This window comes from Apium graveolens, chromosome 5 (genome assembly GCF_009905375.1).
Source record: "Apium graveolens cultivar Ventura chromosome 5, ASM990537v1, whole genome shotgun sequence".
NCBI lineage: Eukaryota > Viridiplantae > Streptophyta > Magnoliopsida > Apiales > Apiaceae > Apium > Apium graveolens.
Genome location: NC_133651.1, coordinates 45,486,375 through 45,510,150, shown reverse-complemented (window position 1 = coordinate 45,510,150; position 23,776 = coordinate 45,486,375). Strand labels below are relative to the sequence as shown.

General features: G+C 39.2%; 1 non-coding gene across 1 annotated transcript; it reads right to left on the bottom strand.

Moving 5' to 3' along the window:
* Positions 1-22,983: 22,983 nt before the first annotated feature.
* Positions 22,984-23,090, bottom strand: LOC141663285 (small nucleolar RNA R71). Its single transcript, XR_012551362.1, has one exon. It is a non-coding gene; the product is annotated as a small nucleolar RNA R71 (small nucleolar RNA).
* Positions 23,091-23,776: the final 686 nt, after the last annotated feature.

The following is a 23,776-nucleotide window of genomic DNA, read 5'->3' as shown; positions in this document are numbered from 1 at the left end:
TGGTGGATGATATAATATTCTAATTTGCTTAGTGACATTGTAACTTTCTTACAATCATAGTACAATACTGCACTAAATTTCAGGATTTATGTATCACTATTACAATGTTAAGTGTTAAGTTTGTTAAGCAAATATGGTAGAATCGTAATGAGGTTATGGAAGACATGATTAGTATCTTAAGGTTGACCAAAAAAACACCATTGGGTAGAAAAAGAGACAATTAATAGGAAGACATCTGAACTTCGAAGCAACCGATTGAAAAAAAATAAATGCAAACATTTTCAAACAAATAAAAGTATGGAAGGGGTCCCCTCAAATATACACAAAGTGACAAAGGACTACCAATATCAAAATATATATACATATCCAAAAAAATTATCAATCATGTAAATAACAAATAAAAAAGGCATAAGTCATATTAATAATATAAGTAAAATAAAATATCATTAATCATGTAAATAACAAATAAAAATAGCATCAAGTTATATTAATGGAAAAAAATAAAAATATAGAAAAACATAAGTAATATTAATAACCTAAGTAATAACATATATAAAAAAATAAAAATATTAATAAAATATAAAAAAATTAACCGAGTTCGAGTTCGAGTCGAGTAGAGTTCGAGTTCGAGTTTATCGAGTCGAGTTCAAAAAAACTCGGCTCGACTCGAGTTTTTAATCGAGCCTAAAATCTTGTTCGAGCTCGAGCTCGATAACCAGTTCGAGCCGAGTCGAGCCGAGTTAATCGAGCTCAAAAAAGCTCGGCTCGAATTACAGCCCTAATGACAAAGACAAGGCTCCGAGCAGCGGCAAGAACGTGGTCAACTTCATTTTTGGCAGAACAACCTCTCCACCTCGGAGCCCAGACATGGATAATGACGTAATGATGATACCGCCATTCGAAGAAGTGCCAATATACTTCTCATATGCGGATTATGAAGGACTGAATCCGGATCACAACCACGCTCTAGTGGTAACTCTCGACGTGGCGAACAATGAGGTAAAAGAATTTTAGTTGATAACGGTTCCTTTGCTAACATAGTTTTCAAGCACACACTCAATAGGATGAAGCTCGACCACTTACGCATGGACCTCAGCCTCGAGGACCCCTTATATGGGTTCGATAACACAATGATACCAATCCGATGAGTCATTTACCTCCCCATTACCTTTGGGACTGTGTTAGGAATATGTGTATTAGTTTGATGATAAGTTAAACAAAACACTTAAGTAGAAATCTAGTGTTTGTAGCCTCAACGGATAAGACCATCTTGGCTATCCGTTGATGAAGTAGCTTTACTTAGAAATAAGTTAGTATTGTAGCACATCTCAGTCTCTGCATTTAAGTTATAATTCTTAGAAGTTGTGGGAAATTATAAGTCATGTTGACTACTAGTGGATATGCAAATAGGAGGGCTAATTGTAAATATTTCATGTCTTGTAATTTTGTATAAATGAAGTAGTATCAACTGATAGATTAAAGGCCTTCAACGGATGAGAAATAAAGCTTCAACGGATGTCTCTAAAGCTTCAACGGATAACATCCATCAATGGATGAGTGCATCAACGGATAAAGCTTCAACTGTTAGAGCATCAACGGATGTCACTAAAGCATCAACGGATAAAGCCATCAACGGATGAAAGCTTCAACGGATGCTTAGTTCCATAGCAGTTGATAGTGACAATTCATAAGCTGACAGAGGCACATGGGTTGACAGAGACAATTGGAATGTGATAGCCTCTTGGAGGAATCAAGAAAAAGCAGTATTTCCATTCTAGTGCAAACAAGGAAGTATTCAAAGATTCACTGATTATCTTAGATTGCATTGGATAGAGAAATGAAGAAGAAACATGTGAAGAACTATTTTATAATTGTATTTTATCTTTGTCTTCACTTGTAAACTTGGTGATATATAAACCAAGTAGCAGCTAGTAATTAGATATGAATTTTCCAGAGCTGTTTAGAAAAATATAGAGAGAAAATCATCTAGTTTGTACTAGGAAGCAACTGTGATCAATCCTTTGTATCACAGATTTTCTGAAATACACATCTCTAGTGGAACAACAAATCCACCAGAAAAGTTTTTAAAAGCCTTTGTGTTCTTTACATTTGTGTCTTGAATATACATCTGTCTGCACCTGCTCAAAGCAATTCACACACAATTGTTCATCATACACTTAACTTTTGAAACTGCTCAAAACTTGAAAAAGTTTTGAGATTTACATTCAACCCCCTTCTGTAAATATCATTGTTAGTTCCTTGGGAATAATAATTGGTATCAGAGCAAGCTCTTGACATACAAAGAGTTTAAAGATCTATTCTACTAACATCATGAGTAAGAAGGATATTGGAGTGAAGATTCCAATCTTGGAAAGAGATAATTATCATCACTGGAAAGTGAAGATCCATCTACATCTTCTCTCTCAAGATGAAAGCTACATCAACTGCATTGAGAATGGTCCTCACATCCCTCACAAAGTGGCCACAGCTGCCACTGCCACAGTTGCTGTTGGACAGTCTATTCCCAAGCCAAAAGCAGAATGGACTGATGAAGATATTGAAGAGGTTCACAAGGACAAGAAGGCCATGAACATTCTGTTTAATGGCCTAGACAAAGATATGTTTGATAATGTCATTAACAGCCAAACTGTTAGGGAACTTTGGGATACTGTGCAACTTATCTGTGAAGGTACTGAACATGTTATAGAAAACAAAATGCAGCTTCTCATTCAACAATATGAATATTTTCATTCTGAAGAAGGAGAATCATTGAATGATAACTTCAATAGATTTCAGAAACTGTTGAATGGATTGAAGCTGTATGGCAGAGTGTACCAAGTCAAGGATTCCAACCTAAAATTTCTGAGGTCTCTACCAAAGGAATGGAAGCCTATGACTATTTCACTAAGGAATTCTCAATATTATAAGGACTTCACACTTGAAAGATTATATGGAATTTTGAAGACCTATGAACTTGAGATGGAGCAAGATGAGCTGTTGGAAAAGGGAAGGAGAAAAGGTGGATCAGTTGCACTTGTACCTGAAAATGAGAGAACTGAAGCCAGGAATGAAGAAAAGACAATGCCAAGTCTCAAAATTGGCACAAGCAAATCAGAATCAAGCAAGGGAAAGGAGCAAGCAGCTGAGGTTGAAGACAATTCCAGTCAAGATGACTCTGATGATGTTGATGAACATCTGGCTTTTCTGTCCAGAAGGTTTGCAAAGATGAAATTCAAGAAAAACATTAGAGCCACTAAGCCAAACAAGAACATGGTGGACAAATCTAAGTTCAAGTGTTATAACTGTGGCATAAGTGGACACTTTGCAAGTGAGTGCAGAAAGCCAACCTCTGAAAAGATGAAATTTGAGCAAGTGGATTACAAAAAGAAATATTTCGAATTTCTCAAACAAAAGGAAAGGGCTTTTATGACTAAGGAAAATGACTGGGCAGCTGATGGAGCCAATGAAGATGATGATATGGAGTATCTCAATTTAGCCCTGATGGCTAATTCTGATGAAAATGAAACTAGTTCATCAAGCAACCAGGTTATTACTACTGACCTCTCTCAGCTTTCTAAAAATGAATGCAATGAAGCTATATATGATATGTCCAATGAATTATATCATTTACGTGTTTCCCTTAAATCACTGGCTAAAGAGAACATAAGAATTAAAGAGAATAATTTGTTTTTAAGTGATATGAATGCTGTGTTAGAGGGTAAGGTAATTGAGCTTGAAAAGATTAAAATCAAATGCTTATCTATTGAGAGTGAACTAGAAGAGTCTGTTAAGAAAGTAGAAGTTCTTTCTAGATAACTAGTACGTGAGCAAGAGGTAATCAAGGCCTGGAAAACATCTAGGGATGTTAGTGCTCAAATTGTCAAGGTTCAAGGAATTGAATCACTCTGTGAGAATGGCTGGAAGAAAAACAAAAAGGAAATAGAATTAATTGATGGACTGTCAACGAATGTGGAATCAACGGATGATGAAAGTCATCCGTTGAAGGAAGAAAATGAGCATCCGTTGAAGGCTCATCAATTGAAACATGCAAATGATTCTAAAAGGAATAATTTGAAAAATCTCAGTAAGAAGTTTGGTTCAACTTCCAAGAACTTTGTCAAAGAAGAAGCTAGCACATCCAAAGATGCCAGTAAGGTGAATATAGGACACATGACTTTAGATCAGTTGAAAAATAGGCTTAAGTTGGTTGAGGATAAAAAGGAAACTAAAAGAAAATCTAATAGAAATGGGAAGGTAGGGATTCACAAACACAACAATTACACACCTGATAAGTATGCTCCTAGAAAAAGTTGTGTGCATTGTAGTAGTGTTAATCATCTATCTGCTAACTGTAAATATGTTAAGAATGCTCCCATGGCTTTAAATCCTTCCATGCCTAACATGTCTATGTCACCACTGCATGCTATGCCTGTTATGTCTCAACAGAATCCATATGCACATTTTGCAAACATGCCATATGTTAATAATCCTTATTTTGATGCATTTAGTATGCCTCAAATGCCATACAACATGCCTATGTGGAATAATATGTTTGCACAATCTATGCCTTATCAAATTCAATCAAATGTGCTAAATGATTCTGTGACTAACCCTACACTTCAACCAACTACATCTGAGATCAAGGTTGACTCAAAGTTACCTAAGTCAAAAGGTGCAGGAAGTGTGAAGTCTAGGAAAAAGACTAACAAGGCTGGACCCAAGGAAACTTGGGTACCAAAATCAACTTGATTTGATTTTGTTGTGTGCAGGGAAAAAGAAGGAATCTATGGTACTTGGACAGTGGTTGTTCAAGGCACATGACAGGAGATTTTACCCTGCTCACAGAGTTCAAGGAGAGAGCTGGCCCTAGCATAACCTTTGGAGATGACATCAAAGGGTTCACTATGGGATATGGCTTGATTTCAAAGGAAAATGTCATCATTGATGAAGTTGCATTAGTTGATGGTCTCAAACACAATCTATTGAGCATCAGTCAACTATGTGACAGAGGGAATACTGTTTCCTTCAATTCTGAAGCCTGTGTTGTCACCAGTAAAAAGGACAACAAAGTGGTTCTAACTGGAGTTAGAAAAGGGAATGTGTACTTGGATGACTTCAACTCTACAGATGCAGAATCAATTACTTGTCTTTTCAGAAAAGCAAGTCAAGATGAAAGTTGGCTATGGCACAAGAAGCTGTCCCATTTGAATTTCAAGACAATGAATGATCTAGTCAAAAAGGACTTAGTTAAAGAAATGCCTCTAGTGGAATTCTTAAAGGATGGATTGTGTGATGCTTGTCAGAAAGGAAAGCAAAAGAGAGCATCATTAAGTAAGAACCTTGAATCAACAATTGATGAATCATTACAACTGCTACACATGGATCTTTTTGGACCAGTCAATGTATTGTCAATTTCAAGAAAAAGATATTGCCTAGTGATTGTAGATGATTTCTCAAAGTTTTCATGGACTTATTTTCTTGGATCAAAGGATGAAGCTAGTAAAATCATTATCAATCATATCAAGCAAGTCAACAACCATCCAGATTTCAAAGTAAGGAATATTAGGAGTGACAATGGAACTGAGTTCAGGAATTCTACCATGAGGTTGTTCTGTGAAGAAAATGGGATTATGCATGAGTTCTCAGCTCCAAGGACTCCACAACAAAATGGTGTGGTGGAAAGGAAGAACATATCACTAATTGAAGCTGCAAGAATAATGCTTGAAGAGTCAAAACTCCCAACATACTTTTGGGTTGAGGCTGTTAACTGTGCATGTTACACTCATAATATTTCTCTAATCAATCAGGCAAAAGGCATGACTCCCTATCAATTGTTCAAGAGAAGAAAACCAACCTTAAACTTCCTTCATGTCTTTGGTTGCAAATGCTACATTCTAAGGAACCAACCTGATCACAAAGGCAAGTTTGATGCAAGGGCTGATGGAGGGATATTTGTTGGTTATTCTGCTGGAAAATCATATAGGGTCTACAATCTAAGAACCAACATTGTTATGGAATCTGTGCGTGTTGTGTTTGATGATAAAAAGATTGATGGACTAAAAGATGGGGGACATCATGAAGGACTCAAATTTGACAACATTGAGATATATTGTGATGATAGTGAAAATGAGAATAATGGAGAAAACACTTCAAAAAGGATTCAAAATCTGCCTTTGGATAATGCACAAAATGCAGCTTCAGTTGAAAGTCATAATTCAGCATCCGTTGACAGAAGTAATGCAGCATCCGTTGAAAGACAAAGTGCATCATCCGTTGAAGTACATAATGGAGCATCCGTTGATCATAGTTCATCAACGGATAATCAATTTATATCATCAGTTGATAGAACTCCCAGTTCCTTACAAATGACCAATAACACAGGGGGAGTTTCAACCAATCAACACTCTATCTCACATCATGACAATACTGAGGCAACCTCATCTAGAGCTAATCTACCACCTCAAAGGAAATGGACCCAGAATCATCCTTTTGAACTAATCATTGGTGATGCAACATCTAAGGTGCAAACTAAAAGGGCTACTCAAGATGAATGTCTATACAGTAGTTTTCTATCACAGGAAGAACCTAAGAGAGTGGAAGAAGCTCTATTGGATCCATATTGTATTTTAGCAATGTAAGAGGAGCTAAACCAATTTGAGAGGAACAAAGTATGGAAGCTGGTACCCAAGCCAAAGAACAAGAGTTCTATTGACACAAAATGGGTATTCAGAAACAAGATGGATGAAAATGACATTGTCATAAGGAATAAAGCTAGATTGGTTGCCAAGGGCTACTCTCAACAAGAGGGAATAGATTTTGATGAGATATTTGCTCCTGTTACAAGACTTGAAGCCATCAGAATTTTTCTAGCCTATGCAGCCCATGCCAATTTCAAAGTCTATCAAATGGATGTCAAGAGTGCATTTCTGAATGGAGAATTGGAGGAAGAAGTTTATGTGAGCCAACCTCCAGGGTTTGAAGATCCAAATTTTCCAGACCATGTGTATTATCTGTTGAAAGCACTCTATGGACTAAAGCAAGCACCTAGAGCCTGGTATGAGACTTTGTCAAAATTTCTCCTAGATAATTACTTCACAAGAGGTACTGTTGACAAAACTCTTTTTTTAGAAATGTTAATGGCTCTACAATACTTGTTCAAATTTATGTAGATGATATTATATTTGGCTCTACAGATGATAAACTTTGTAAAAATTTTGCTAAGTTAATGCAAAGTAAATATGAAATGAGCATGATGGGAGAGCTAACTTATTTTCTTGGTTTACAAGATAAACAAGTTAGTGGTGGAATTTTCATTAGTCAAACTAAATATATTTATGATCTTTTAAAGAAGTTTGACTTAATGGAATGTTCATCTGCAAAAACTCCCATGGCCACTGCCACCAAGCTTGAATTAAACAAGGCTGAAAAGTCTGTGGACATTACAAGCTATAGAGGCATGGTTGGTTCACTTCTATATTTAACTGCTAGTAGACCTGATATAATGTTTTCTATATGTCTTTGTGCTAGATTTCAAGCTGATCCTAGAGAATCTCACTTAGTTGTTATTAAAAGAATTTTCAGATATCTCAAAGGGACTCCAAATCTAGGAATTTGGTACCCTAGAGAGTCTTGTTTTGATCTAATTGGCTACTCAGATGCAGATTATGCAGGTTGCAAAATAGACAGGAAAAGTAAAACTGGCACCTGTCAATTTCTAGGGAATATGCTCGTGTCATGGTTCAGTAAGAAGCAAAATTCTGTTTCTACATCAACAGCTGAGGCTGAGTACATTGCTGCTGGTAGTTGCTGTGCACATATATTATGGATGAGGAATCAACTATTTGACTATGGGCTAAATGTTGACCAAATACCAATATTCTGTGACAACATAAGTGCCATTACCATTACTGAGAATCCAGTGCAGCATTCAAGAACCAAGCACATTGACATCAAGTACCACTTCATAAGGGAACATGTGATGAATGGTACAGTGGAACTTCATTTTGTTCCAAGTTAAAAACAAATTGCAGACATATTCACCAAGCCACTTGATAAATCAACATTCACAAGATTAGTAAGTGAGCTAGGTATGCTTAATTATTCCTAAATTAATGTTCTAATTGTAATTTGTTTTGTAGCCTGAAATGAATTTGTTGCAAGAACAAAGTTGGCTTTTAGTAAAGATTATTCTATCAATGGATATTCCCTATCCATTGAAAGCCAAAATTGTTCTATCAACGGATGTCCATTATCCGTTGAAAGATAATACATTTCTGGTAATTTTATCCTTCAACGAATAAAATTGTGCTAATCTTCAACAGATAACTGTTTACCTCATCCGTTGAAGTGTCACATCAGTCGTTTTGAGTGATTCACAACCGTTGATTCTATTTACCTAACCGTTGATACATATATATACACAGTTGTATGTATTAAAGGCAGTTTTTAGAATACTTACAGTTTTTCTTTTATTCTCAAACGGCTGTAAATCACTTAAAAATATTGTTTAATCATTTTCTTTATGTTTTAATTTAAGAAAGTATAAAAGCCCCCTTGAATTCTTATTCTCCCTTTACGCTTTCTTGCAATTTTCAAAAGATTTTACTCTCTTTCTCTCCCAAAACTCTCAATCTTTCTCTGCAACTTCTACCCACAACAATGGCACCAGTAGTTAAGATAATGTCCCAATCTGGATTTGTCTATGAGAAAATAATTTCGTAGCTTTGGTGGAAAAGAATGAAGCCCATTCAGATTATCACAAGATGATGGACTTTATCAAAAACTGCAAACTGAGCTATGCAATGCTGGAAGCCCCAATGATTTACTGTGAGGTAGTTGAGGAAATGTGGACAATTTCTGAGTTCAACCCCACTGATATGACCATTTCTTTCTCTCTCAAAGGTAAGGATTACTGTATTAACTGTGATGATATACAGTCTTGTTTTAAATTACCTGAAAATAATGACATGACACCACACACTGATAATGATGTATCTAGCATGTTAGATTCCATAGGCTATTCCTTTGATTCTGCTAGTTTAGGCAGTATTAGGAGAAAAGGCCTTAGAAAAGAATGGAGTTTTCTTGGTGATGCCTTTATCAAGGTTTTCTCTGGGAAAATTAGTAACTTTGATGCAATAACTTCATCTCTTGTTAATATGCTCTATATGCTGGTTTCTGATAGGTACTTTAATTTTAGCAATTATGTTATGCTAGAATTGGGTACTAGGTTAGGTAACAAGGCTAATAGACCTCATAACATCTACTATGCTAGATTCTTTATGTTATTGGCTAACCATATTGCTGAAGGTTTGGTCATAACTAATGAGAGTAATAAACTCAAATGCTGGGCACAAGAGAAGAGGGTCCTTGCAGACCTTTTGAGAATTAACCTCAACAGTGAGGTGCCATTGGTATACTTACCAATCATGGATGCACCTCAGGTAAGTAAGGTAAATACTTCTTCAACTCTTACTTCTTCCAACCCCATCACTTCTTTTCCTTCAAGTGTGGCCATGGGATCTGTGTCAATGCCCCAACAGATTCCTACCAAGCACCAAACCTAAAGTTTCAAAACCCAAGTCAAAGAAAGCCACCTCTGTTGTTTCTCAAAATACAACATTTGTAACACCTACCATGAACCTTGAGGGGAGTGTACAGGGTGTTAATGGTGAGGGGAGGGGTGAACATCAAGAAAACCCCCAGAATAAGGTAGGAGAGGTGAGTGGTACCCAAGTTAGCCAAGCCACAGTTTCTCAAAAGACTGTGGTGGTTGAAAAGGATTCAAACTCATCCCTAGTTGCATCCTCCCAAAAGGGTGCAGCTATTGAAAATAGTCCCCAACAAGGGACACAGAACAAAAGAGGGAGGGACACTGAAGCCACACACTCACCTATAAAAGCCTTCACAAGAAGAAAGAGGGTCAAAACCCTAGTTTCCACACAGGGTGCACATACTGCACATATACAACCACCTGTATCTATGCCTTCTCAAATTCAGCTTGATGTGACTCCAACAAATGTGGAGTCACAGCCCCATTCTCTCAAAATTGACATACATCAATCACCAAATTCTCCATCACCATCTCTGGATGTGGACATGATATTCACATCAATTCCTGATTCTCCTTCTTTACAACTCAGGGAGGAGCCCCACTCAAATACTGGTGATCATCATCTTTTAGATGATTTGTTGGATCATCAGCCAATTCTTTCAGACTTAGTTGAAGAATCTGTCACCTAAATTAAAATCAATTCACACAGATTCAACAATTATGTCACTTTCAATTTCTACTTCTTTTCCTTCTTCAACGGATATTCCTTATCCGTTGACAAGTGGTTGTTCTTCAACGGATAAGCTTCACAGCAATTATCCGTTGATACCATCAGTTTCAACTTCAACGGATACTCCTTATCTGTTGATGGTCTCTATACAAACAACTGAATTAATTCCAAGTGTAGAAGACATGGTTACTGTACAATCACTTCTAGGATTGAGGGAAGGGAGTGAAATCTTGAGTGAGAGGCTGGGTTGCTCCCAGGCAAAAGGAGAGCTTGAGAGTCCAAATATGCATGCTATTTCTTCCAGCATGGCAAAAGAAAGTGAGAGGAGTACCACCTTAGTAGGTGAAGGTAAGGGTGTGAGGAGTGTGAGCCAGGGGGAGCCCCTGATGCAAGAAAAGAGAGAAATTGAGAGAAAAGCAGGTACAGGAGGTATAAGGGTGGATCCAGCCATTGCTAGTGAGTCAATGATTGTGGATGATGCTGAAAAGGAAAGACAATTTCAACATCATTACAAAGCTGTAATTGATAACATTTCCTTGGATGCAGACACTTTTACTCATCCTGTGTCACCCTATCAACTGTTGGCTATTCAGGGCAATGAGGAGGCAGAAAAGACCTTAAATCTAGTACATACTTCAGAATCTCTACAAAAGGATAAAACTACTGTCAATAGGATGCCTTCTACAGCTGGTGAGCCATCTGAATAATTTGGGGTAAATTCTAATGATGACGACTCTGATTCTTTTGATGGAAGCATGAACTTAAGGGGAGCTGAAGGTCCAAGTTCTATTCCAGAATTACCTAAATGGGCATTGACAAAGGAGTCTACACCAGGGCATTTCAATGTATCCTTAGTCAAACAAGTCATGTCTATCCAAAAGGCCATTCAGGAAACTTCAAATGCTGGTACCAAGCCTATTCTTCAAGCCCACCTAGATTCTCTACATCTCATGAAGCTATAGCAATTAAGACAGAATCTGAGTGTGGATGAGCTCAAGAAGGATATAGCTGACTTGAAGTCCTATAATTCTGAGAAGCTGAATTCAATCATGCCCTTTGGTACCATGCACGAACTATTATTGAGACTGAGAAGAGAATCAAATGCTGAAAAGAAGATGGCCAAATTGGAGGAAAGAGTTCAAGCTATTGAAAACTCTGTGGTCACCATTCTTCAAAATCAACAGTCTCAAACTAGTCTTCTCATGCAACTAGCTAAAGCACAGGGCTTAACCCCTCTCCTTGATGATAACAAAAAGGGGGAGAATAAAGGGGAAGGGGAAGGGGAGCCATCTAAATATATACATATATCAAAAGTGCTAGTTCCAGCCATCACTACTTCTCCAACACTTCAAATCAAAGGAAAGCTTGATGGAATTGATCTAATCCAGCTAGCAGCAGCTGAGATGAAGGTGAAAGAGCAAAGGAGAAAAATTGATGAAAGGATGCAACAAGTGTTTGGCTCTTCAACTACAAAATCCTTATCTGTGAAACATAACACAAAAGTTGAGACAATTACAATGGAGCCCAAGCCAGTAAGGAGGAATAAGGTTGGAGAAACTTCTTTCAGGAACCTGAAGCCTATGGTACTCAAGCCAACCACTAGATTCAACAAGGACTCTACAAAGAATCCTCTAAGCTTTGCTCAACTAAAAGAAGTGGATTTTCCTCTTCCAAAGCCTAATGAAGACAAAGTTTTGGGTGGTAACATCATAAAGCACAAAGAGACCAAGGATGTAGTGGAAAGAATGAATATGACTATCATCTATAGAGAGGGAAAAAGCATCTGTGTGATGCAAGGACATCCCAAATTCTCAATAGCCAAGAGGGAAGAGACCAAAAGGCTAAAGGAAGAAGCTAAAAAGCCGAAGGCTGACAAAAGAGCACAAACAAAGCTTGAAAAATAGCTAGAGTCAATTCAAATTGAAGAAAAGAAGAAAATTGAAGACAAGAGTGAAGGAGACAAGACTGAAAGCATAAATGTGGATATGGGGAATATGGTTGGTGGGAGTGTGGAGGAAATGAGTGAGGAAAGAAAGGAATGGCAGAAAGGGAACAGAAAGAAGGTCAAGGCAAAAAGGAAGAGTGAAGATGACACTGAGGAAACCCAATCAAAATCTAAACCACTACCCTCTATTCCTGAACCTGTTGTGGCTGATCCCAGTATAAACATTCATGGTGAAACAATCATCCCTAAAGATGAACCTATTGATTGGGACACCATCAAATTACCTACCTTCCTAACTACCTCTCCACCACCAAAGAAACTGAAAAGAAAATCCAAATCAACACCTCCCCTAACCTCAAGTAAATTCACTCAGAAATATAAACCTAAGCCTAAGCCACAAGCCTCAAAGGATGATTATGTTCACATTTGTGACATAAAAGAACATACAGATATTGAACTCTTCCTGGATGAGCTGGAGGAAGTAAGGGGAATAAGTGCCTATAAACAGCTACCAGAAAGGCTAGTGTTCAAATATAAAGGAAATGTGGAAAGGACTTGGCTTCTTCAAAGAATTCTAAGTGAGGGCTATTCTACCTTGGTTAGAGTCTACTCATCTATCAAAAGGGATACTGGTTTTACCAGGACTGCCAAAACTGAGATTCTCAACAAGATTGTCAGGATAAGGAAAAATTGGTGGGAGTCAAATTCCTTGCCTAGAACATTACTCATCCCTGAGCATGGAATCACAATTCATAAATCACCTCATTGGTTGATGGAGTTCAGAGACAATAAAGGAGTCAGAAGATTTTTCAGACTTGAAGACCAGCTTAAAATTGCCAGTAATGAAACTCTCAAGGACATGCAATCTAAGTTAAATATCAGTGAAGAAGGTGAAGCTGAATTCTACAGACAACTCCAACTTCAAGTAGAGGAAAATGACAGGAGGCTAGGGAAGAAAATAAGGGAACAAAGGAAAAGAAAATGATTTGCTCAGACTAAAGGAGCACCCTTGGAAACACTGTAAATCTTTAATTCTATCTCAGTACATATACTTTTGCAGCACTTTTGAATTTCTACTTAATTTCAACTCATATATCTGTTAAGTGTTTTGTTATCATCAAGTTAACCCTGAATTTATGCCTACAATTCTAGTAGACATAAATAGGGGGAGATTGTTAGGAATATGTGTATTAGTTTGATGATAAGTTAAACAAAACACTTAAGTAGAAATCTAGTGTTTTTAGCCTCAACGGATAAGACCATCTTGGCTATCCGTTGATGGAGTAGCTTTACTTAGAAATAAGTTTAGTATTGTAGCACATCTCAGTCTCTGCATTTAAGTTATAATTCTTAGAAGTTATGGGAAATTGTAAGTCATGTTGACTACTAGTGGATATGCAAATAGGAGGGCTAATTGTAAATATTTCATGCCTTGTAATTTTGTATAAATGAAGTAGTATCAACTGATAGATTAAAGGCCTTCAACGGATGAGAAACAAAGCTTCAACGAATGTCTCTAAAGCTTCAACGGATAACATCCATCAACGGATAAAGCTTCAACTGTTAGAGCATCAACGGATGTCACTAAAGCATCAACGGATAAAGCCATCAACGGATGAAAGCTTCAACGGATGCTTAGTTCTATAGCAGTTGATAGTGACAATTCATAAGCTGACAGAGGCACATGGGTTGATAGAGACAATTGAAATGTGGTAGCCTCTTGGATGAATCAAGAAAAAGCAGCATTTCCATTCTAGTGCAAACAAGGAAGTATTCAAAGATTCACAGATTATCTTAGATTGTATTGGATAGAGAAATGAAGAAGAAACATGTGAAGAACTATTTTATAATTGTATTTTATCTTTGTCTTCACTTGTAAACTTGGTGATATATAAACCAAGTAGCAGCTAGTAATTAGATGTGACTTTTCCAGAGCTGTTTAGAAAAACATAGAGAGAAAATCATCTAGTTTATACTAGGAAGCAGCTGTGATCAATTCTTTGTATCACAGATTTTCTGCAATACACATCTCTGGTGGAACAACAAATCCACCAGAAAAGTTTTTAAAAGCCTTTGTGTTCTTTACATTTGTGTCTTGAATATACATCTGTCTGCACCTGCTCAAAGCAATTCACACACAATTGTTCATCATACACTTAGCTTTTGAAACTGCTAAAAACTTGAAAAAGTTTTGAGATTTACATTCAACCCCCATTCTGTAAATCTCATTGTTAGTTCCTTGGGAATAACAGACTGCACCCCAACAAGTCTCTCACATCATGAAATTCTACGTGATAAGTGCAACGTCATCATACACCATGATCCTCAGGAGGCCCACAATAACCAGGCTCCGGGCCATCCCATCAACTATTCATTTAAAGATCAAGTTCCCCATCCCGGGCGGAATTGGAGAACTAAAGGGAGACAAAGACATTGTAGGGAGGTGTTATGGCCAGGCTTTAATCATGGCAGAAACGGGATCAGAAAACAAGAAGAAAGTAATGTCCCTCCCCAGGGCACAAAGTAGAAAGAAACATCGGGAACATCTCAGCAAAAGACCCAAATTGGACGTGAATATGATAGAAGATTCGGGATATAGCGTAACCAACATTGATGTCAGGATACCAAAGTTTGTGGAAACCAAAAAAAAGACAAAGGTCGAACCGACCCAACTAATAATGGAAGTACAACTTGAACCCGGGAACCCCACCTGAAAAATAAAAATTGGTAAGAGCCTTGAAACTGCTTTTCAGAAGGAGCTCGTTGGGTTGTTAAAATGGTATGTCGATGTGTTCGCTTGGACACCGGAAGACATGCCCGGGATCGACGAATCAGTTGTAATGCATAACCTAGATGTAGATCCAAAACAAAGGCCGATCAAGCAGAAACGGAGAAATTTTTCCCCAGAGCGGAAACAAGCAATCAATGAGGTGGTAGAAAAGCTTTTAAAGGCAGATGTAATCTGCGAAATCAAGTGCCCGAATTGGCTCGCCAATGTTGTGCTAGTCAAAAAGCCCAATGGAAAGTGGGGGATGTTCGTTGATTACACAAGTCTAAATTTGGCCTGTCCTAAAGACTCTTACCCTCTCCCCAACATCGATCAATTAATTGATACAACTTCAGGCCATATTATGCAAAGCTTTATGGATGTTTTTTCCGGATATAACCAAGTCAAAATGAATTCGGAGGACATTGCAAAAGCATCCTTCATTACACACCGTGCTGTATATGTCTTCATCATGATGCCATTCAGACTTATCAATGCAGGGGCTACCTATCAAAAGATGACGAACACCATTTTTAAGAGCCAACTGGGAAGAAACATAGAATCATATATTGATGACATGATATCTAAGTCGATCACGGTCCCGGATCACATCAAAGACCTCAAGGAGTGCTTCGACAACTTAAGGAAGTACAACATGAAGCTGAACCCGGAAAAGTATGCTTTCGGAGTCCCATCCGGGAAGTTTTTTGGCTTCTTGGTGAGCAAACGGGGTATCGAGGTGAACCCATAAAAAATTAATGCAATAATGGAAATGATGATACCCCGAACCCAGAAAGACATTCAAAAGTTGGCAGGATGCCTATCAGCACTTCGTAGGTTTATCCCAAAACTTGCGGAAAAGTGTCTGCCTTTCTTTGAGTTGCTGAAAGGAGCCTGGAACAAAAAATCTAATAGAATGGACCCCGGAGTGTAGCTCAGCTTTCGAAGAAGTCAAGCAAAATCTAATGGATCCTCCAATACTATTAAAAGCTAAGCCCGGAGAACCCCTATCTCTCTATATCGCGGCTGGACCCAGAGCAGTCTCTTCAGTCCTCATTCGGGAAGAAAAGGGAGTCCAAAGCCCAGTCTATTATGTCAGTCAAGTCCTCAAGGACGCGAAAACCCGGTATCCAAACTTGGAAAAATTCGCCTTAGCCCTCATACACTCGAGCAGGAAGCTAATGCAATAATTCCAAGGCTGGGAAGTCAAGGTGGTCATATATCAGCCACTTTGATGAATCATCCACAAACCAGACGTGTCCGGAAGGCTGGTCAGTTGGGACATAGATTTCAGCCAATTTAACATCAAGTTCGTTCCCCAGACAGCAATAAAATCCTAGGAACTAGCTGAGTTCATCATGGAATGCACATTCCCCGAGGCCCCAACAATCTCAACAAACCAATCTAATGTCAAGAATAAAGCCTCTGACAGGAACACATGGACATTATATGTCGACGGATCGACAACAACTGAATGATATGGGGCGGGCCTAATCCTTTCGAGCCCGGAAGGTTTTACAATCCAACAAGCAATAACTTTTGTCTTCAAAGTGATAAATAATCAGGATGAATATGAAGCATTACTCTCAGGACCCAGACTAGCAAAATCTCTTAGGGTGGCAAACTTGATCATCCACAATGATTCCCAGATTGTGGTCAAACAGACGAATGGTGAATATATTGCAAAAGACCAAAAGCTAGCACAATACCAAGCAATGATGAGAGGTATCCTGAAAACCATCCCGGATACAACTCTCAAATGTGTTGATCCGGATGAAGCCGATTATTGTCTCCGGTAGGTACACGAAAGAATTTGCGGGGATCACTTAACGGCCAAAGCCCTAGCCTACAAAGTTATCAGACAAGGATATTATTGGGCAACAATCCACGTAGATGCAGTGGCATATGTGAAGAAGTGCCGCAAATGTCAAAAGTTCAGCAATGTACCAAAGCAAAGCCCGAGACTTCCGGTGTCAATGCTCTCCCCGATCCCTTTTGCCTTCTAAGGCATAGATATCATGGGCCCTTCCCCCGGGCAAACGGAAATTTACGCTACATCCTAGTAGCAATTGACTACATAACTAAATGGGCAGAAGCTAAAGCTATACGAACAATTAATCAACAGAATTGCATAAAATTCATGGATTCAATCGTAATGAGGTTCGAGATCCTGGTAGTTTTGGTCTCGGATAACGAACCACAGTTTGTAGGATCAGAATGTGAAGCATACCTGAAAGAGCTCGATATTAAGCATAAAAGAGCATTCGTGGCACACCCCCAATGGAACGTATAAGTGGAAGTAACAAATAGGACCATACTCCGGGGCCTAGAGAAAAAATTGAAAGAGTCCAAGAAGACCTAGCCAAATAATTTTCGAAGGTCCTACAGGACCACCCCCAGGACAGGAACCGGGGAAACCCCTTTCAAACTTGCCTACGGTACCAAAGCTCGACTACCAGTTGAAACCGGATCACCCTCCCACAAAGTTATTAATTTCGATGAAATCTCAAATATTGAAGGCCTTAAAACTAACCTAGAGCTTTTGGATGAAGTAAGAGATCGGGTCGTGCAAAAGATGGAAAGCTACAAAAAAAATACAAATCAAGGCAAATCAGAGAAAATGGGATAGGGGATCTGGTACTCCGGGATACTGAAGCTTCAGATCCAACAAATTAAGGCAAGCTGCAGCCTAACTGGGAAGGGCCTTACAAGATCAAAGTGGTGTTGCGCCCTGTGACGTATAAAATGTGCTATCTTAATGACACATAGGTCCCAAACACCTGGTAGGAGCCCAGTTAAGGATATTCTTCCAGTGATTAAAAGGTGCACATTCCAGGGTCATCTCTATGTTAGGACTATGATATCCTTATTTCCCAATTAAGTGATTTAAAATCTGTATCTAGTCGGCCCGAAATGTAATCTCTGCCTTAATTCTATTTAAATGAAAAACCTTATTTTGAGCATCCTATAGCTTAGAATAATTTTTTTTCTCCTGTTAGATTATATCTATTGTATGTACACCCAAAGGCATGACTTAAAAAATTTCTAAAATTTGAAATTTTACCCCTACCCGGGGTCGAAAAGTCACAACCCATATGTACTTAGAAAATATTCTAAAAATTAAAATGTTACCCCTATCAGGGGTCGAGAAATCACAACCCATGCGTACTTAGAAAAATTTCTAAAATTTTAAATTTTACCCCTACCCGGGGTCGAAAAGTCACAACCCATGTGTTCTTAGAAAAATTTCTAAAAATTTAAATTTTACCCCTACCCGGGGTCGAAAAGTCACAATCCATGTGTAAGAAAATTGCTAAAACCAGAAATTATAACCCTACCCGGGGTCTAAAAGTCACAACCCCTGTGTACTTAAAAAAATCCATGTTCACACCTTACTCCTACCCGGGGTAGAGAAAACACAACCTTTGTGTTACAACAATTTCTAAGGTCTAAAGTTTTAACCAAAACAAAAGACGATAAGACAAATGCAAATAAACAGAGCATATAATAAAGTAACCCGGGGGAAACTAACCCCGGGAAAATCCAAAATACATAAAATTTAAAGAAGCCAGAAGGCTTGGTTCAGGAGCTGCTTAAAATATCAAGGTAAAATTACATGCCACTAGGGCCAAATAGTTTAATCTTCAGCTACCGGTTCGGAGGGAGGGGAATGAGGCTGCTCCGAATCTTCCTGGGGAGGCGGTCGCTGCTGGGCTAAGGGCTCCTCGGGGAGAGGAGAAACTGTAGTCGATGGTCCAGCCCTGGACTCTCTTGCTAAGATGGAATTAGCTTCATTCTCGAGTCGGGTCTTCTTCTCGATATACTTCTCCATGGAAAACATCGATGGTCCCTCCGGGGCAATTAGCAAGGTACCGGGAGGCAACCTTCCAGCAGATTTGGATCTTTTCCAATTCCTTCTCGTTTAGCTCCTCGAAATAGACGGGGGTTCCCCGGAAGTCGGCCTCGCAGCCAAAGTCTCCTTCAGCTTCCGGTTCTCATCTCTCATCTCCCAGACTGCAGTTTCAGCCTGGTCCTGCTTCGCCCGAATATCAGCCAAGATCTTTTTTATGAGCCTCATTCTCCTTAGCGTTGGCTTTTTTCAAATCCTTCAGCTCCCGGGCCAAGTTTTCAGCCTCGATCTTTGAGACCTCCCCGGTATCAGCTTTCACCTTAAGAGTCCGAACAATGGCCACCAAACCAGCAATCCGGGAGTTGGCCTGCGAAGAAATACTTTTTAAATCTGAAAAATGCCAACACAAAGAAAAGAAATGTACAAAAACAAAGCAAACACTTACAGCGGTAACATCCTCCTGCATTCCGACCAGGAAATCCTCAAGAGGCTCCCTCTGGTATTTCCTCCTCTCGGCAGCTGTGGCATAGTTTACAAATAGCTCCCTCCGGCGTGTCTCCAGGGTAAAGCTGACCAACAGTGCCTTATGGGTCTATGGGGTGTCCGGAGCCATCTCCATAGCAACCTTTTTAGAGGCTCGGCTCCCGGACCCCTCTGCATCCTCCTTCCAGTTTCCACGACAGCATTTTTCCTTTTCCTTGGAACCTTCTCTTTCTCCTTCTCTTTCTCTATCACCTTCTCCATCCGGGGCTCATTGATTTGGATGGTCGTTCTCCCCGGGCGAGTAGCCACTACGTGTCCAGAACCGGACCCACCATCGGCAGCATCAGTTTTAACAACCTTCTTCTTTCCGGCATTCGAGCTGTTGAGGCCCCCAATCCTCCTACAACGAGCAGCCAAGTCTTTCAGTTGTGCAGCCATATTGTTGGGATAAGGGATCAACTTCAGAATACCTAAAATTATAGCAGATCAAATATTATGCCCGAATAAAAGCATCAGAATAAAAAAACAGGGAATAAAAAGGATAAGGAATAGTGACTTATAGCCGGCTGCATACATGTTTATATTATTGTTAAAGGTGTCCCAGGTCCACTGACCCCCGAGTGCCCCACAGAAAGCATACACCATCGTGAGGGCGCCATGACCGAGCCTATAGAACGGAAATTTATCTGTTTTTAAATCAAACTTGTAGAGTGGCATGAACTCCAAATCCCCACCCCGGAAAAAATAAACTCCTAGTGCCAAGCCTTAAGGGAGTTCAACATGCTAACCGAGAGCACCATTTTGTCGGACGTATACCCACAATCCTCTATCCGGAATAGAAGCTCATATATCGGCCTACTCATAGATTTTTTAATTCTAAAAAGATGGTGGAATAGTCTGAAGGTGGGAAGATAATCTTTGGCATGACAACAAACCAGGAACCAGCAAATCCACTTCACTGAGTTCGGGGCCAACTGAGTGAAATGAATCCCATATACATCCCGACAAAAGGACTTAGTGAACTGATGCAACCTTAGACGCATACCCCCGAGATGCTCTAGCAAAATCCTAACATAACCCCCTGCCGGTCTATGGTAAACTCGCTAATGAGGCTCCGACCACCTCCACTCATACTCCTCCCCGAGATTAAATGCATGCCGGAGCACACTATCAACCTCGGCGTCAGTGTACCTCTCCCCGATCTCCTTGTGAACAGGGCCATACTCATACCTAGTTCCCGGGGTATTAAAAATTTGGGCTGCCTCGTCATAGGGTTCCCTCCCATCCAGTCCCCCGGGCCCTCATAGACCTCAGATAAGTCGCAGTAGTAAAAACCTAGGGGTCTGGGATCTCTCCTACATTGTACAAAATAGTGGTCCACATCCTCCCAGGACCCATCATCATTAGATAAGGTACCCCTGAGCCCCAGAACTAAGGTCTCGGCTAACACCTGAACCGGTCTCTCTACACGAGGAGGCATTTCTAAGGACTCACTACTAGAAGAAAAAGAGGAAAGGCTAGACAATAAGCTACCTAAGCAATCGGGCCTTGTTGAGTGGCAATTATGTTATCTTTTAATGCTCCACAAAGCTTTGAATTGGTGTTTTGTACTCAAGTTATTGGTGTTTTTAACGTGTTTTTGTAGTGTTTTGCATTTCAGGCTTATATCAGGAATTCAGGTGATCTAGCATTATTTTGATGCTTATATGGTGTTAGGATGGTGTGAAGAAGATTGCTCGTGCGAAGACCAACTCAAACCGGCAAGAAAAGAAGAATTCAGGAAATTTTTTCAGAGAGTCTGCGCGCCCGCGCTGTAGTAGCGCGCGACCGCGCCAGGATTGCAGAAGTACAGTGCCCCCGCACTGGTGAAGCGCGCGGCCGCGCCGGGTCAAATTCCAGAAATCCTGTTTCTACTCTAATTTTGATCCAAAAGACTTCTAATCTGCATGGGCTACTATATAAGCATAACTTATGTTCATTTTTTATAACAAGACGTACTAGAGCTTAAGGAGAAGGCGTAAGAAGACCGTAAAACACAATTCAACCAAGGCGAAGAGGATCTAGTTTATTCTTGTGATTCTTTATTTTAAGTTGTAACTTTGGATGCTTGTTTTCTTGCTCGTGAACCTATACTCTTATTTCGTACTTGGTTTTATTATTTATTTAGTATAAAGACTACGTTTATTATACCATGCTTTCATCAAAACCCACGTTGATGATGAGTTCAATTATGGGATAATCGTTATCGTGAGGTTCAAGCGGATTTATTTTTGGATTTCTTTAGTTAATTTTTTTTGATGTCTTAGTGTGTGGTGATTGTATCATATCCTAGTATTGGTTGTGCTTTTTATTCTTATGAGCGTCGCGAACTTATAAAATAGTGTGTTAATCTCTAACGAAGTGAAAGTGAATTTAGGGGTTTAGAACTTGCCATGCTAGCATAGGTTCATGTAGTTGATATGCATGATTCATAGGTAATTTAACCATCTTACTTGCCCTATGTAATCACGATAGAAAACTTATGCATTAAACCGTTATGTAGTCAAATTCTATATACATATAGGGTCTCAATATATTTGGTGTCTATTCAGCTTCTATTTCTTTTGTGGATGTCTGGTAGTATGGTATTCATACAACGAAAGTTGGCATTTATCAGTTTCGTGTTATCTAATAGTGTCATCACCATTGCATGCTAAGGTTAAGAATGAAAAGGCTATTGAATGAAGTATTTAATGAAGTTAGAATCCCATGTTTGTGTCATATAGTATTCAATTCTCTTTATTCTCTTAGTTTATATGCATTAGTATAATCTCTTAGTTAAGCGTAGTTAAAACAACCTCAATTTATTATTCGTCTTAGCATTGGATAATAACTATACCATTGTTGCATAAATACATTGATTAAAATTAACCTAAACCAGTCCCTGTGGGAATGAACTAGAATTAATTTTATATTACTTGTGATCACGTATACTTGCATGAATATTAGTGCGTGTTCTAGCCCTAACAAGTTTTTGGCACCGCTACCAGGGATTTTGGTGTTATTTTTTAGTTTATGTGTTTGTCATCATTGGGCGTTAGAGTTCAGTGACTCAGACATTGTTACTTACTTAATTCCTTGTCGTGTTTCAGGTACTCTAGCGAGCGTGTATGCATACACATTCTCGGTCTCATAAGAGAACACTGGATCAAAGTGAGGAAGAAGTTGTAGTCGAAGAAAAAGTTGAAGAAGAATTCTTAGTTGAGAAGGAAGAAAAACTTATTACAATAGGAGAACCAGAAGTGAATCCAAAGGCTTTGATGGACTACTCTCAACCGAAGATTAATGATATTCAGTCTAGCATTGTTCGACCAACCATCTCGGCTAATACCTTTGAGATAAAGTCGAGCATGATTCAGATGATACATAACTTAGTTCAGTTTGGGGGTTCTCCGACAGAAGACCCCAATATGCACATCAGAGATTTCATCGAGATCTGCGACACTTTCAAGTTCAGTGGAGTTTCTGAAGATGCTATTAAGTTAAGACTTTCCCATTCTCTCTGCGGGATAAAGCGAAATGGTGGTTACATTCTCTACCACCAGGGTGTATCACCAAATGTGAGGATCTTGCTTAAAAGTTCCTAACTAAATTCTTTCCTATGGCGAAGACTGCTGCGATCAGAAACGCACTTACTCAATTTGCTCAACAATCTGGAGAATCTTTATGTGAGGCTTGGGATCGTTACAAAGAGATGCTTAGAAAGTGTCCTCACCATGGGATGCCTGACTGGATGATCATTAACTGTTTTTATAATGGTTTGGGTGCTACTTCTAGACTTATGCTTGATGCAGCATCAGGAGGAGCCTTGTGGGCTAAAAGCTATGATGAAACTTATGAATTGATTGAACTGATGACTGCTAATGAATACCAGAATCCTACTCAGAGACTATCTCAGGGCAAGGTAGCAGGAATTCTGGAGTTAGATGCAGCTACTGCTATAGCTGCTCAGCTTAAGGCTTTGACGATGAAGGTGGATTCTTTGGTTAATTATGGAGTTAATCAGATCACTAGTGCCTGTGAGCTTTGTGCTGGTGCCTATGAGACAGAGTAGTGTGCTATTTCTAGTGAATCAGCTCAGTTTGTGAGCAACTTTCAGAGGTCACAGTAGCCTGTGCCAGCCACCTATCATCCCAATAACCGCAATCATCCTAACTTTAGCTGGAACAATACTCTGAATGCGGTTCAGCAGCCTTATCAGCAGTATCCAGCAAAATAGTACAACCCTTCTGGTTTTCAGCAATCGCAATATACACCAAGACAACAACTTCAGTTGTAACAGTCTAATGAAAAATCAGAATTGGAGGAGTTGAGGCTCATGTGCAAGAGCCAAGAGGTTTCTATTAAGACCTTGGAAAATCAAATTGGAAAAATTGCCAATGCCTTACTAAATCGTCAACCTGGTACAC